Source organism: Triticum aestivum, chromosome 6D (genome assembly GCF_018294505.1).
Source record: "Triticum aestivum cultivar Chinese Spring chromosome 6D, IWGSC CS RefSeq v2.1, whole genome shotgun sequence".
NCBI lineage: Eukaryota > Viridiplantae > Streptophyta > Magnoliopsida > Poales > Poaceae > Triticum > Triticum aestivum.
In genome coordinates, this window is record NC_057811.1 from 233118557 (window position 1) to 233134587 (window position 16031).

Sequence of the window (16031 nt, forward strand, 5' to 3'; positions counted from 1 at the left end):
CATGAAAGAATATTTGTTATGTATAACACGATGGGGACACAAATTGAGAATGCAATTATAGCAAGTGTGTGGCACAACAAGAGCATTTTTATTCATGGGATGCATATGGTGCACACAATCATGGGAATCATGCAATGGATGGGATGGATCAAAATCTCCTAATATGGATGAGAAAACTATGGGGGACTCCTCATGAGCAATGGCAGAAACATCATATGGAGAAAATGGATAACATATGAAACAATGCATATTCGAAGCTAGGTGGTCATGGCATGGCATATGAGATAAATGATGCAAAGGAAGCATATCAATATCATCACAAGAAAAACAAATGCCAATAGCCATGGGCTTGTCATCTATGCCATATGTGCAAATTGGGTTTATTTTAATGTCATATGCATAGTCAGTATGATGAGATTGGAATGATGCAATATGGGAGATCTCACTCATAGCATATGACAAGTTTAATGGATTGTCAAACATAATGTGACCAATTTTCACATGATATCCTATGGAGCATAGCATCACAACTAGGTAATTCGACATGCTCAACATCATATTCATAAATGGGTGGCATATCGAAATAAGTAGAGGATGTAGTATGTGATGAATCCATAAGGTGATCAACATCGTGCAAGCAATCATTTGCAAGATAGTCCACTAGTGGGACAAGTGAAGTACCATCACCTATGTTTCCTTTGTCATTCCACTCATGTTGTGTAGGTGAGGTGTCAAAGACCAAATTGTGGTCAACGTCATCATCGTGATGGAACCATGTGGGGGTGCATCATAGTCCACCATGGCCATCGTCTTGTCCAAAGGAAGGACAAAGTCGTCGAGGATCGGCGCATCATCATATATGGGAGCTAGAACCAAATGAGAAGACACAATAGAGGTAGAAGTTAAGTTGTTAGAAATCGAAATGACCTCACTCTCTCTATGTGGTGGTGGCTCACTCACTCCCTCAAGGAAGGTGCACTCAATGTCACATATGGTGGAGTTACTCAAATCACTCAAGTGGTGGTCTCCACACATGGGGTGGGGTAACTTGTCATATATGAGGCTAGTGGTGAAGTCACTCTCACTCTCAATATGGTGGCATATGTCACTCAAGTCATCATATGTCGCCGTGGTCGATGGGAAAATCCCATGCTCAACCATCTCATCGTCGTGGATGAAGGCCGAAGATGGCACATCATCAATCTCGTCATGGATGAAGGCCAAAGATGGCACATCATCACTCTCACCACCAACGGTGGAAGCATCATCCTGGAGCTCATCGGGCTTGGACATCTCGGTGGTACTAGCCTCATGCTCGACGTCTTGGAGTGTGGTTGCCGTGAAGTGAGCTCGGGGTCGAGTAGACTTGGCCTTCTTGAGTTATTGCTCCGCCTTGAGAGCACCAATGTAGTTGTCGTCAAGGGACTTGTAGTTCTCGAGGAAGATAATCTTGGAGATGTTGTTGTTCAATCCCATCATGAAGTAGAACTTCATCCAAATGGGGTCGTCCACACCGGCTCATTGCAAGGCTTTCTTCATCTCGAGGAAGTACTTGTGGAGGGACTTGGATCCTTGGATGGTGTTCTCCAATTGGCATTGAAGATGTTCTATGTAGGTGGAAGGCAAAAACATTCGTCGCATAGCTTTCTTCGTCTTGGGCCAACTCATGTCGAAGGTCTTCGAAGGTGTATGAAGCCACCATGTCGACGCGTAGTCGTGGAAGTTACTTGTGGCGCACTTCACTTGGTCTTCGGAAGGGACTTGATGTAGCTTGAGGTAGTCGTCCATCTTGCGCTCCCACTCGAGATACTCGTCGGGGTCTTGAGTCCCATAGAAAGGAAGCTCATGGTCGGTGTCGAGGTCGTAGTAGCTCGTGGAAGTCGCAGACTTGAGCTTGGGGAGCTTCTCTTGAGTGTATTCTTGAGGTGCTTGTAGGCAAAAATGCCAAATGTCTAAAGGCGAAGATGCCAAGGTAGATGGTGAAGTCGTTGAGCGGTTGTTGGTGTTGAGCTCTTGACCTTCACGTTCATGTTGGTGATGGTGTCGATGCCAATGTGACCTTGCCGGAGATGGTAGCTTGGAAGGATGTGCACTAGAGCATCTTCTCGAAGATGAGGAAGATCTCTTGTAGGACTTGATGAGGTCTTTGATCTCCTCCATTTGAGCATCCATCTTGGGGTCCAAGTTGTTGTTCATGGCACCAAACTCATTGTTGTTGTTGTAGACTGAAGGAGGTGTGCTTTGCCTATCCATCACAAGTCTCGAGCGAAGGTGAGTAGGAAATGAGAGAATAAAACCAAAGTTACCTTTTCTAAAGATTGAGGATGTATTGAGTATCACTCAATGTAATGCTACAATAGTATAATTGGTACCGGGTTTGTTTCTCACACCTACACACATAAAGCTTATGGAGGAGCTTGGTTAGGATGGGCGGCACACAATTTCAAGCAAAATGTTAGTCAAGATATCGATAATGTTGAGAAGGTTCACAAAATTGCAAGTAAAGCAAGTAGACCAATAGCAAAGAATGGCACATAGAAACACACACACGGATAGATAAATGGGGTCGTGCAACCAAGGAATGAGCTCAAAATGTGGAATCCACGAAAAAACACTCGTGTTGCACAACTCTAGAGAGACGCTGGCACGATTGTGCAATAGGCGGGTACGACACTTGTGCACAACCTATGAGATGCAAAATGTATCAACTTTCTATCCCAAGTATGCTATATATGTATGATATTCCGGTGTTTCGCACACGATGGTCCAAGATGATCAATATGGTAGTATGATATGCAATGTGGCGATGCTATGGCTATTGCTTACAAGCTCTTTGTTTTTCTCCTTTTTGCTTAAAAGCTCTTTTTTTTCTTTTGGCCACTTTTGCAAAAATGTTCGTACCAAGATAGCACTCGTGTATGCAGGAACAAACTTGTGACACAATAGATGATATGATGATACCAAGATGTGGTATGTATGCAATGGTAGGTTTGTATCGTAGATCACTAAAGTGCACAAGTAGAGTGGCCTGACAATACTCAAATGGCTAGTCTAGATACGAAAGTGACGCAAAATGGGCTAGGGGTTAAAATTGAAGGTGGCCGATGTCAAATCCTTTGAGAAGTTGAGCGGCGGTGTTTACGACGTCAAACCATTCCTAGTTAGCCAAAACACCCTAGGAAGCGGAAAAACCGCAAACTCAAAATCTCAAACGAAAAATGTCAAATGGTGATAGCGAAATGCGTTGGTGGTTTCAGAGTTGGCAATGCAGAAGTGGTGGTGGTGATTGATGAAGAAGCAACCGTCCCTAAGTAGCCAAACACCTTAGGAGACTCAAGTCACCACTCAAACAACCACAAATGCTATAAGGATAAAAAAGGGTTAGGCTGCGGAGAACTATGGTGGTTTTGCGGATGATATGGTGGATGGCCTAGGCAAAGATGCCAAAATGCCAAAAAATTTATGGAGTCAAATTATGTTGGAACCTATCTAGATGGTTGGTGGATGTCAATAGCTACTCAACGAGCTAATGAACGTCAAAATCGGACTCGTGGAGTGAAAGTTATGGCCGAAACAGTGTTGTTGGTGAGCTGATTCGGGGGGGGGGGGTGCGGGCACCCGGGGGTACGGGGTGCGGGTGCTCGGGGTGGTCAGCGGAGTTGGGTGAAATTCGCTCGGGGGTGCGGGCACCTGGTGGTGGCTGAAATTGGGCGAAAATCGTGGAAAATGGATGAAATTGGTGGATTTCGTGGTGGGAAAGGTGGGGATGGATGGGGGAAGGCTAAATCCACTTGCCAAACAACAAATCCATGGACCAAAACAAAAAAATCTCACAAGAACCAACAAATAGCAAGAAAAAATTTTGGGCTATTTTTGTGTGAGGGGATTTTCAAATTGGGACCAAAAAGCAACGAAATTAGGCTAGCAAATGGGGGGATGGGACTCCAAGATGTGAATCAACCTTGCTCATGATACCAAGATGTTGTAGGGTGAAACCTTAGGGGAGGATGTTTTCACTCCTGGAGGGGGAAAAGAGCAAGAACACAAGAACACAAGAGGGGAAACACTCAAACAAACCACAATCACACATCCACTAGAGTAGCATACAAGAGATCCACAAGCATACAAGATCAATCCAAGGAAAATAACAACTAAGGTAAAGTTCTTCCCAAATCCACAAGGGAGATGAGATCTTGATGATCCTATGATGGGGATCCTTCTCCAAGAGGAGGCCTTGAAATCCACAAGAGGATCTTCTCCCTTAGGAGGTCATGATCTCCAAGAGGAGGAAGATGAGCAAAGCTCTCTCTTTGTCTATCCAATACTTTGCTATCCCCACAAAAGAGCAAGGGAAAGGGTTTATATAGACTAGGGACGAGTTGGGGAAAACATGGGGTTACAGGGATCATGTTTGTCTCATAAAACGCGTAGCCACGGAGGGAGGGCCGGGCACCAGGAGTCAAGGGGTCCGGGCACCCGAGGCGCGCCTGGGAAGGTGGGCCGGGCACCCAGGGCGTACAGGGAGCCGGGCGGCTGAGGGGACCGGGCCCCCGAGGCGGTCAGGGAGCCGACCCGCGGGTGGCTGAAGGGGCCGGGCACCCGGGCTGCCACAACCAGCGCCAGGCAGAGGGGCCAGGCTCCCGGGGCCTCCAGGCCGGGCACCCGGGGTGGCCAGGGGCGTTCCCGAGCTGGCGGCCGGGCACCGGGGCCATGGATGGCCGGGCACCCAGAGTGTCCAGGACCTCCCCGTCCTCCTTCGCGTTTCCTCCTTCCTTCTCCTCCTTCCCGGCTAAGGATGGCAATGGGTTGGGTTTGGATGAAGTTGAACAATATCAAATCCATATCCATATCCATGAAGACAGTCTTTGCCCGCCCATGAAAAAAATCCATGGGTGAAAAATTGTGTCCATGTCCAAATCCAATGGATATCCATACCCATTGGATATCCATTGGGTCCTCTCGAGACATATAAATAAGACATAACACAATATTAACATAAACTCTTCCATTCTTCACCTCGTGGCAGGCTAGGCTTCACTTATGGTAAATCAACATCCACTAACAACCTAAGATCATTTAGTATTTTTCTAACAGATGAGAATGACGAGTCATTTAAGGAGGTAAAAAATAAGGAGAGGGGTGTTGGAGTATGTTACAGAGGGGATTGAATGTCAACTAATAAAAGTTACGATGGGGATTGTGTAATTTCTTATGCATGTTGTAGATAAAAAAATTGTAAAATTGTTGTGGGACATATGACCGTGGGGCAGGGATAGCAGATTTCCCCCCACTAAGTCATACTACCGGGTTGGTTTTGGGTATATCCATGGGTACAAGATTATATCCATGCCCTATCCACGGACAATCGGGTCGGGTTTGGGCGCCGCCCATGGACACAAAAGCATATCCAAACCCTATCCATTCGGGTCGGATATCCATGGATATCCATGTCCATGGATAAAATTGCCATCCTTATTCCCGGCTGCTTGGGTCTCCCTCCTAGCTTCTTCATGGTCATGTCCTTGGTACCTAAGAATGCACGATGTATCCATTTGAGGTACGACCCCACTCGCATGTGAATCCAAATGAAGTTCAAAGAGGGAAGAGTTAACCTCGGTTTCGACGGCACGTGCGTGTGCTCTTGCCATTGGTTCTCTTCGTGCTTGTGGTGGTGATGTGACGTCCATGGGGATGGTCGAGGGATGCTCCGCATCATTAACCCATTGCTTGTCCTCAAGCAATTCAGTTAACAAACTGAAAGTGACAAACAAAAACTTTTACAAACTCTGTTTGATCTTGTTGTTGCAAATATGCCTAGCCAATATTCAGGTTTTCAGCAAAGATTACGAACTAACCATATTCACAATAGCATTTAGGTCTCACATTTACTCATATCAATGGCATAATCAACTAGCGAGCAATAATGATAAATCTCGGATGAGAACACTTTTTCAAAACAATCATGATATGATATGATAAAATGGTATCTCGCTAGCCCTTTCCGAGACCGCAAAACATAAATATAGAGCACCCCTGAGGACCAAGGACTGACTAGACATTATAATTCATGGCAAAAGAGATCCAGTCACACTCATACTCAATATCAATTAATAACAAAGCATACAAATGATGGTGGTGCTCTCTAACTGGTGCTTTCTATAAGAGGATGGTGACTCAGCAATAAAAGTAAATAGATAGGCCCTTCGCAGAGGAAGCAGGGATTTGCAGAGGTGCCAGAGCTCGAGCTCTTAAAACAGAGATGAATATAATTTTGAGCGGTACGCTTTCTTATCAACATAACAACCAAGAGATCTCGGTATCTTCCATGCTAGATACATTAAGGCGGTTCCCAAATAGAATGGTAAAGTTTTTACTCCCCCTCCACCAACAAACACACTCCACGGCTAACCGAATCCACGGGTACCGTCCATACCAACAACAATCCTGGGGGAGTTTTGTTTGATATTTATATGTTGATTTTATTTTGAGCATGGAACTGGGCATCCCGATTACCAGCCACTTTCTCGTGAATGACAAGTGAATAAACACTCATCATGAGAATAACCCACCCAGCATGGAAGATACTGACAGCCCCCAGTCGCTACATGAGTGATTCAGGCATACAAAACAGATTATTATTTGAAGGTTTAGAGTTTGGCACATGCAAATTTACTTGGAACGGCAGGTAAATACTGCATATAGGTAGGTATGGTGGACTCATATGGAACAACTTTGGGTTTAAGGAAGTGGTTGCACAAGCAGTATTCCCTCTTAGTACAAGTGAAGGCTAGCAAAAGATTGAGGAGCGATCAACTAGAGAGCGACAACGGTCATAAACATGCATTGAGATTAACCAACATTGAGTGCAAGCATGAGTAGGATATAAATCACCATGAACATAAATATCGTGGAGGCTATGTTGATTTTGATTCAACTACATGTGAAAACATGTGCCAAGTCAAGCCACTGAAATCATTCAAAGGAGGATACCATCCTATCATACTACATCATAACCATTTTAAAAGCATGTTGGCACGCAAGGTAAACTATTATCAACTCCTAGCTAATTAAGCATGACATGAGTAACTATAATCCCTAATTATCATTGCTAACATGTTTCATTCATAATAGGCTGAATCAGGAATGATGAGCTAATCATATTTACAAAAAAAATGGTCGAGTTCGTACCAGCTTTTCTCCATCTCAATCATTTCATCAAAAACATCGTCATTATTGCCTTTCACTTGCACGACCGAATGGTGTGAATAATAATAAGAGTGCACGTGCATTGGACTAAGCCGGAATCTGCAAACATTTATTCAAAAGGAGAATACAAAGTAATATGGGCTCTTTGTTAGATCAACAATAATGCATATGAGAGCCACTCAATATTTTCGTCGTGGTCTTCTCCTTATGACCCAAAGAAAAGAAAAAGAATTTGAAAGAAACACACTGAAATATTTTTTATGAAGAAAGTAAAACAAGAATGAAAAAAACTATTTACACGGGAAAGCTCCCAACAAGCAAAAGAAGAACGAGAAATCTTTTTGGGTTTTCTTTTAATACTACTACTAAATAAACTAAAAAGAAGCGAGAACTAATTTTTTTGGATTTTCTCAAAGTTTTTCAAACACACGAGAAGAAAGCAAGAAAAATAAACGAGCATGGATAATACAATGAAAAAGTATGAACACCGACAACTGAAATGAGTGTGTGACCATGAATGTAATGTCGGTGAGAAATACGTACGCCCCCAATATTAGGTTTTTGGCGTAAGTTGGTCTATGGCCACGACTCGAAATAACCCTCTCCTCGATACTCCGGAGGGTCCTGAGGGTTCCACTGGTTGGCGAACTCCTGTGGCTCCCACTGATAAACAGGTTCCTGATACATATCTGGTGATGGTGCTGGCTCAGGAACTGGGGATCGCGTCCGCTCCCAGTATGCATAAATATCCTCGGGCATAATAAGGTACCTGCTTGAATGAATATCGAACAAAGAAGGTGCAGACAAAGTAATAATCTGACAAGTATCTTGACTAAATACTAGGTTTGTAAAGGAGCCTCTTGTCATCATCTTTCATAATAAAATCGTGTGTTACTATACTTTTATAGTTCAAATATTTAGTGGGTAGTAGCATCTCCTCCTCCTCATCATGCCTAATAGGTATCTCAAAGCATCTAGCAAGGCGGGAGGGCATAGATACCTCCAAAGATGGCACCCTTCGTGCGGTTTGTGTTTAACCGACGAGCAACAATGGCGCCCAAACTAAAAGTTCTATCACACTATAAAGCATGGCGCAAAATAGCAAGGTTCAGGGCACTAAGGCCTCCACTCTCCCCACGACCAATCAAACATCTCCCAGCAAATAGTGAATAATAGCGTAAAATAGGAAAAATGTAAGCTAGCCACTCTCTCTTCCGACACCCCGCTCTCTTCCCCCATAGTAGTTTCAACAATAAAGTCCTCCACGTCTCTAGGACGTCGTTCACTGATGCTGCCCTCATAAGGTAATTTGCAAACCTCGCAAAAATCATAAAGCTTCATCTCCTTATGCTCATCATATAAATAAAACACTACCGTGGGTGGTGACTTCCTAGAATAGAAGTGAAAATTTTGCACGAAGGTGTTAGTGAGCAAAAGGTATTGTTCACACTTCTCTTGCAGGAAGTCGGTGATGTCTGCATTCTCCGCCAAATAATAGAAATCATCATAAATTTCGGCCGCCCACAAGAATGTATCGCCTAGCCATTCGCATGGCCGAACCTCCCCCGCACGCAGGAGATTGTACTTGGGCTTCTTCTTCTCCTCATTTTCATTTTCATTTGAATTCCAGCTTGAAAAACCCCTTAACCATCTCTTCATCATTTCTTTCCTTTTCTATGAAAATTTCTGAAATTTTTAGTGACTCAAAATAAAAGTGAACAAAAATCAACAAGATTGATAGCAACTACTCCCACAAGTGCCTAGAGGCTATATCATGCATCAAAACTACTTTGGACCATATAAATTTGACATGCAAGCTCAAGAACAAGGTCACCACAACAACAAAAATTGCAATATATAAAGCACTAGGAAAAAAACTAATTGGACCATTGGAGGAGTCACATACCGATGAACAAATCCCTGAAACAGTTTCGGGAATGGAGTTCCAAGCAAGGAGACCGAAAATGGCAGCAAAATGAGCAAGAACACGGGTTTGAGCAATGGTGGGATTTTTTTTCTGGAGGAAGACGAAGTGAATGGGTGCTGGAATAAGTGGGGGGGGGGACCCACGTGGGACCCGCAAGCCCTCTAGGCACGCCCATGGGGAGTGGGCGCGCCCTGTGGGCTTGTGGCCCACCGGTGATGCCCCTGTTGTGTTTCCAGTGCCTAAAATTCTCAAATATTCTGGAAAAAAGCATACTAAATTTTCACGACATTTGGAGAACTTTTATTTTCGGGACATTTTTTATTGCATGGATAATTTATAAAACAGACAAATAACAATATTTTTGCTTTATTTACTCTAAATAAAAGAAAGTAAAAATGGGTACAGAAAGTTGTGTTTACTAAATTCATCTATCTTATGCCCATCAAAAGGAATCCATTAACAAGGTTGATCAAGTCTTATTAACAAACTTCTTCCGAATGACATGAAACTGGAGAACTTTCGCATAACACTAGGTTACCTCAACGGGGGTATGCATGTCGCCAACAATAAGAATATCATATTTCTTTTCGACTGTAGGAATAGGGAATTCAAAATCTCCAATAGCAATAGTCGAAACTTTTCCAATAGAATTGATGATATTAACTTGAGGTTGTTTCTTCGGAAAGTGTACTGTATGCTCATTACCATTAACATGAAAAGTGGCATTGCCCTTGTTGCAATCAATAACAACCCCTACAGTATTCAAAAAGGGTCTACCAAGGATGATCGACATACTGTCGTCCTCGGGAATATCAAGAATAACAAAGTCTGTTAAGATAGAAAAGTTTGCAACTACGACAGGTACATCCTCACAAATACCGATGGTTATAGCAGTCAATTTATCGGCCATTTGCAAAGAGATTTCAGTTGGTGTCAAGTTATTCAAATCAAGTCTACAATATAAAGAGAAAGGCATAACACTAACACCGGCTCCCAAATCACATAAAGCACTTTTAACACAGTTTCTTTTAATGGAGCATGGTATAGTTGGTATTCCTGGATCTCCTAGTTTCTTTGGTATTCCACCCTTAAAAGTGTAATTAGCAAGCATGGTGGAAATTTTAGCTTCTGGTATCTTTCATATACTTAGCATAAGGAGACATTTTCAGAATATCAGTTAAACGCATACGCAAAAAGACAGGTCTAAGCATTTCAACAAAGCGCTCAAAATCCTCATCATCCTTTTTCTTGGATGGTTTAGGAGGAAAGGGCATGAGTTCCTGAACCCATGGTTCTCTTTCTTTACCATGTTTGCTAGCAATGAAGTCTCTCTTATCATATCTTTTATTCTTAGGTTGTGGGTTATCAAGATCAACAACAGGTTGTATCTCCACATCATTATCATTACTAGGTTGAGCATCAACATGAACATCATCATTAACATTATCACTAGGTTCATGTTCATCACCAGATTGTGTTTTAGCATCAGAAATAGAAATATCATTTGGATTCTCAGGTGTGTCTATAACAGGTTCACTAGAAGCATGCAAAGTCCTATCATTTTTCTTTTTCTTTTTAGAAGGACTAGGTGCATCAGTATTAATTCTCTAAGAGTCTTGTTCTACTCTCTTAGGATGGCCCTCAGGATACAAAGGTTCTTGAGTCATTTTACCTCCTCTAGTCATAACTCTAACAACATGATCATTGTTCTTATTATTCAACTCATTCAACAAATCATTATATGCCTTGAGAACTTGCTCTACTTGAGTTCTTACCATGGAAGCATGTTTACTAATAATCTTGAGATCATTAACAGTTCTACACATATAATCACCCAAGCAGTCAAGCATATAAGCATTATGTTTCAATTGTCTACTAACATATGCTTTGAAGTTTTCTTGTTTAACAATAAAATTACCAAATTCATCCAAGCATTGACTAGCAGACTTATTATGAGGAATATCACCTTCATCAAATCTATAGAGAGAATTTACCTCTACTACCTGTGCCGGGTTATCAAGACCATGTATTTCTTCAATAGGTGGTAAATTCTTAACATCTCCAGCTTTAATACCTTTTTCCTTCATAGATTTCTTTGCCTCTTGCATATCTTCAGAACTAAGAAATAGAATACCCCTTTTCTTCGAAGTTGGCTTAGGAGGTGGTTCGGGAAGAGTCCAATCATTATCATTACTCAATATATTATTCAATAGCTCTTCATCTTGTTCAACAGTTTGTTCCCTGAAAACACAACCAGCACAACTATCTAGGTGGTCCCTACAAGCATCGGTTAGTCCATTATAAGATATCAAGTATTTCATTTTTCTTGAGAGGATGATCAGGTAAAGCATTAAGTAATTGGAGAAGCCTCCCCCAAGCTTGTGGGAGACTCTCTTCTTCAGTTTGCACAAAGTTAAATATTTCCTGTAAAACAACTTGTTTCTTATGAGCAGGGAAATATTTTTCAGAGAAGTAGTAAATCATATCCTGGGGACTACGCACACAACTAGGATCAAGGGAATTAAACCATATCTTAGCATCACCCTTTAACAAGAAAGGAAACAACTTAAGAATATAGTAATAGCGAATTTTTTCCTCATAAGCAAATAGGGTGGCTATGTCATTCAGTTTATGTCATTCAGTTTAGTAAGATGTGCCACAACTGTTTCAGATTCATAACCATGGAAAGGATCAGATTCAACCAAAGTAGTTAACTTAGGATCGACTGGGAATTCATAATCCTTATCAGTAACAAAGATAGGTGAAGTAGCAAACTTGGGGTCATATTGCATTCAAGGATTTTTCTTTCCACTTGCATAATAATTTCTTAAGATCATCTCTATCCTTACAAGCAAGAAAGTCCCTAGCTACCTATCCATCCATGACATAACCCCTCAAGCATAATAGGCAATTCATATCTAGGAGAGCCAGGTTTAACAGGTGTTTCAAAGTTTTCAGTTTCAATAATTTCATCAGTTTCAGAAATATCATCATCTTCAGCATACTCAATAGTTCTAGCTCTAGCAAGTTGTTCATCTAGATATTCACCCAGTGGCATAGTATTAGCAAGCAAAGTAGTAGAATCATAAGCATCGTTGATAGCAGAAGTAGCATCATCAATAACATGCGACATATCAGAATCAATAGCAGGTGTAGGTGTCGCAAGCTTACTCAAAACAGAAGGTGAATCAAGTGCAGAGCTAGATGGCAGTTCCTTACCTCCCCTCGTAGTGGAGGGAAAAATCTTGGTTCTGGTATCTTTTAGATTCCTCATAGTGATCAACAGATATAAATCCCAAGTGACTCAGAGAATAGAGCTATGCTCCCCGGTAACGGCGCCAGAAAAAGGTCTTGATAACCCACAAGTATAGGGGATCGCAACAGTTTTCGAGGGTAGAGTATTCAACCCAAATTTATTGATTCGACACGAGGGGAGCCAAAGAATATTCTCAAGTATTAGCAGCTGAGTTGTCAATTCAACCGCACCTGAAAGACTTAATATCTGCAGCAAAGTATTTAGTAGCAAAGTAATATGGAAGTAATGGTAACGGTGGCAAAAGTAATAGTAGCAGTATTGTAGTGATTGTAACAGCAGTAGCAACAAAAGTAACTTGGCAAAGATCAATATGTGAAAAGCTCATAGGCAATGGATCGGCAATGATAATTGTGTCAGATGATATTCATTATGTAGCAGTTATAACCTAGGGTAACACAGAACTAGCTCTAATTCATCAATATAATGTAGGCATGTATTCCGTATATAGTCATACGTGCTTATGGAAAAGAACTTGCATGACATCTTTTGTCCTACCCTCCCGTAGTAGCGGGGTCCTAATGGAAACTAAGGGATATTAAGACCTCCTTTTAATAGAGAACCGGACCAAAGCATTAGCACTTATAAAGCGCGTTCGGGCCGAGATAGAAAAAAGCGTTACGTCCCAGAGTTATAGATATGTTTTTTTCCCGCAAAAAGAAACAAGCCACTTGCACTTGGCTAGTTTGCATAAATGAGCGTGTGATTGTATCTGTGTCTCCTAAACTCCAAAAGAAGTAGCTAAAGCTTCGAAAGTAAGTGTTCTTCTACTCCCAAACTCAAATGCACATGTCATCAATAGTAAAATGGTAAAAATGAACTGGAATTTTTTTGCAACAAACATTGTTGACTGTTTTATGTACATGCAAATTTTCGAGGAGACAAAATACTCCTAACTCTCTAGACAAAAAAGATAAAACCAATGCTTTAAAATACTTTCAAAAATAGTTTTTTCGAGCATTGATTTTTTCCATAGCATTAGGGCGTGCTTGGAAGCCCCGTAAATTTTATAAGGGCTCTATAATACTGGAGACCTGTAAAACACGATTGTATATTTTCATCTGTAAATCCCATGTTTGGCTGAAACTGTATCTATCTTTTCCTCTATAATACTGGAGACCGGCCATGCCATCTGCAGAACATGGGTGAGTTCAGGGAGCCGGATCCGGAGATTCTCTGCAGGTTTGTGGCCACAAGAGAAAAGCGGCGGCCAGCGGCTACCTCAAGGCTTCTACGGCGAGCACGCACTAGCGACACAAGGTTGACCAACATGAACACCCAATGCCGCCGCCGATGAGCCTAGATGCCAATCCGAGGGTTAGTTCAAGAATTGTCGCTCGTTTCCTTTCGCCGGTATTTTCTTAAGAGGCCTCGGATGGCCTATAAACTTTACATGTGTAAACAGGCTCAATACCATCGGTTTACAGGCGGAAAACTGATGGAGGTGGAATAAAAACGTAAACAGACCCGCTGGTTTACAAGCGGAAAACTGATGGAGGTGGAATAAAAACGATGATCCAAGCGCTTGGTGGAAATTAGTGTCGGTATTACTATCCCACAAGTATAAGGGATCTATCATAGTCCTTTCGATAAGTAAGAGTGTCGAACCCAACGAGGAGCACAAGGAAATGGCAAGCGGTTTTCAGCAAGGTATTCTCTACAAGCACTGAAATTATCGGTAACAGATAGTTGTATGATAAGATAATTTGTAACGGGTAACAAGTAACAAATGTAACTAAGGTGCAGCAAGGTCGCCCAATCCTTTTTGTAGCAAAGGACAAGCTTGGACGAACTCTTATATAAAGCAAAACGCTCCCGAAGACACATGGGAATTATTGTCAAGTTAGTTTTCATCATGCTCATATGATTCGTGTTAGTTACTTTGATAATTTGATATGTGGGTGAACCGGTGCTTGGGTGCTATCCTTACTTGGACAAGCCTCCCACTTATGATTAACCCCTCTCACAAGCATCCAAAACTATGAAAAAAGAATTAAGATAAATCTAACCATAGCATGAAACATGTGGATCCAAATCAGCCCCTTACGAAGCAACGCATAAACTAGGGTTTAAGCTTCTGTCACTCTAGCAACCCATCATCTACTTATTACTTCCCAATTCCTTCCCCTAGGCCCAAATCATGGTGAAGTGTCATGTAGTTGACGTTTACATAACAACACTAGAGGAAAGACAACATACATCTCATCAAAATATCGAACGAATACCAAATTCACATGATTACTTATAACAAGACTTCTCCCATGTCCTCGGGAACAAACATAACTACTCACAAAGCATATTACTGTTCATAATCAGAGGGGTATTAAATATCATTAAGGATCTAAACATATGATCTTCCACCAAATAAACCAACTAGCATCAACTACAAGGAGTAATCAACATTACTAGCAACCCACATGTACCAACCTGAGGTTCTGAGACAAAGATCGGATATACGAGATGAACTAGGGTTTGAGAGGAGATAGTGCTAGTGAAGATATTGATGGAGATTGACCCCCTCTCGATGAGAGGATTGTTGGTGATGACGATGGCTTCGATTTCCCCCTCCGAGAGGGAAGTTTCCCCGACAGAACAACTACGCCAGAGCCTTAGATTACTTCTGCCCAGTTTCCCCCTCGAGACGGCGGTGCTTCATCGTGAAATCTCTCTTCTGATGTTTTCTAGGTTAAAACCCTCCATATAGCAGAAGATGGGCACTGGAGGCCTACCAGGGGGCCCATAAGCCCTAGGGGCACGCCCGGGGGGGGGGGGGGTAGGGCGCGCCCCCAGGCTTGTGGCTACCTGGTGGGTCCCCTCTGGTATTTTCTTCGCCCAATATTTTTTATATATTCCAAAATAATTCTCCGTAAATTTTCTGGACTTTTGGAGTTGTGCAGAATAGTCTATGAGATTTGCTCCTTTCTGGTCTAGAATTCCAGCTGCTGGCATTCTCCCTCTTAATGTAAATCTTGTAAAATAAGAGAGAAAAGGCATAAGTATTGTACCATAATGTGTAATAACAGCCCATAATGCAATAAATATCAGTATAAAAGCATGATGGAAAAATGGACGTATCAACTCCCGCAAGCTTAGACCTCGCTTGTCCTCAAGCGAAAGCTGAAATCAATAAATATGTCCACATGTTTAGAGATAGAAGTGTCGATAAAATAAAATACGGACATGAGGGCATCATGATCATCTTTAGAACAGCAACATATATTGTCATATAATCTCTTATGCTAAAGTAATAATTCGTTCACAAGGTAAAGTATGAATCAGAAACTTTTATTGAAAACGAACAAACTATGATCTCAGTCATTGAAGCAATTGCAATTTATCATAATATCGGAAAGAGTCAATGTAAGAGCTTTTGTATAGCAAGTCCACATACTCAACCATCTTTTAGTCTTTCACAATTGCCAACAATAACGCGATACTTATGAGTTCAAAACCTCAGTCGGACACAGAGAAAGATAGGGGCTTATAATTTTGCCTCCCAACCTTTTACCTCGAGGGTAATGTCAACAATAATACTTTATGATAATCTACATCCGAGTGGATATATATATCTGGATCTTTCTCCAA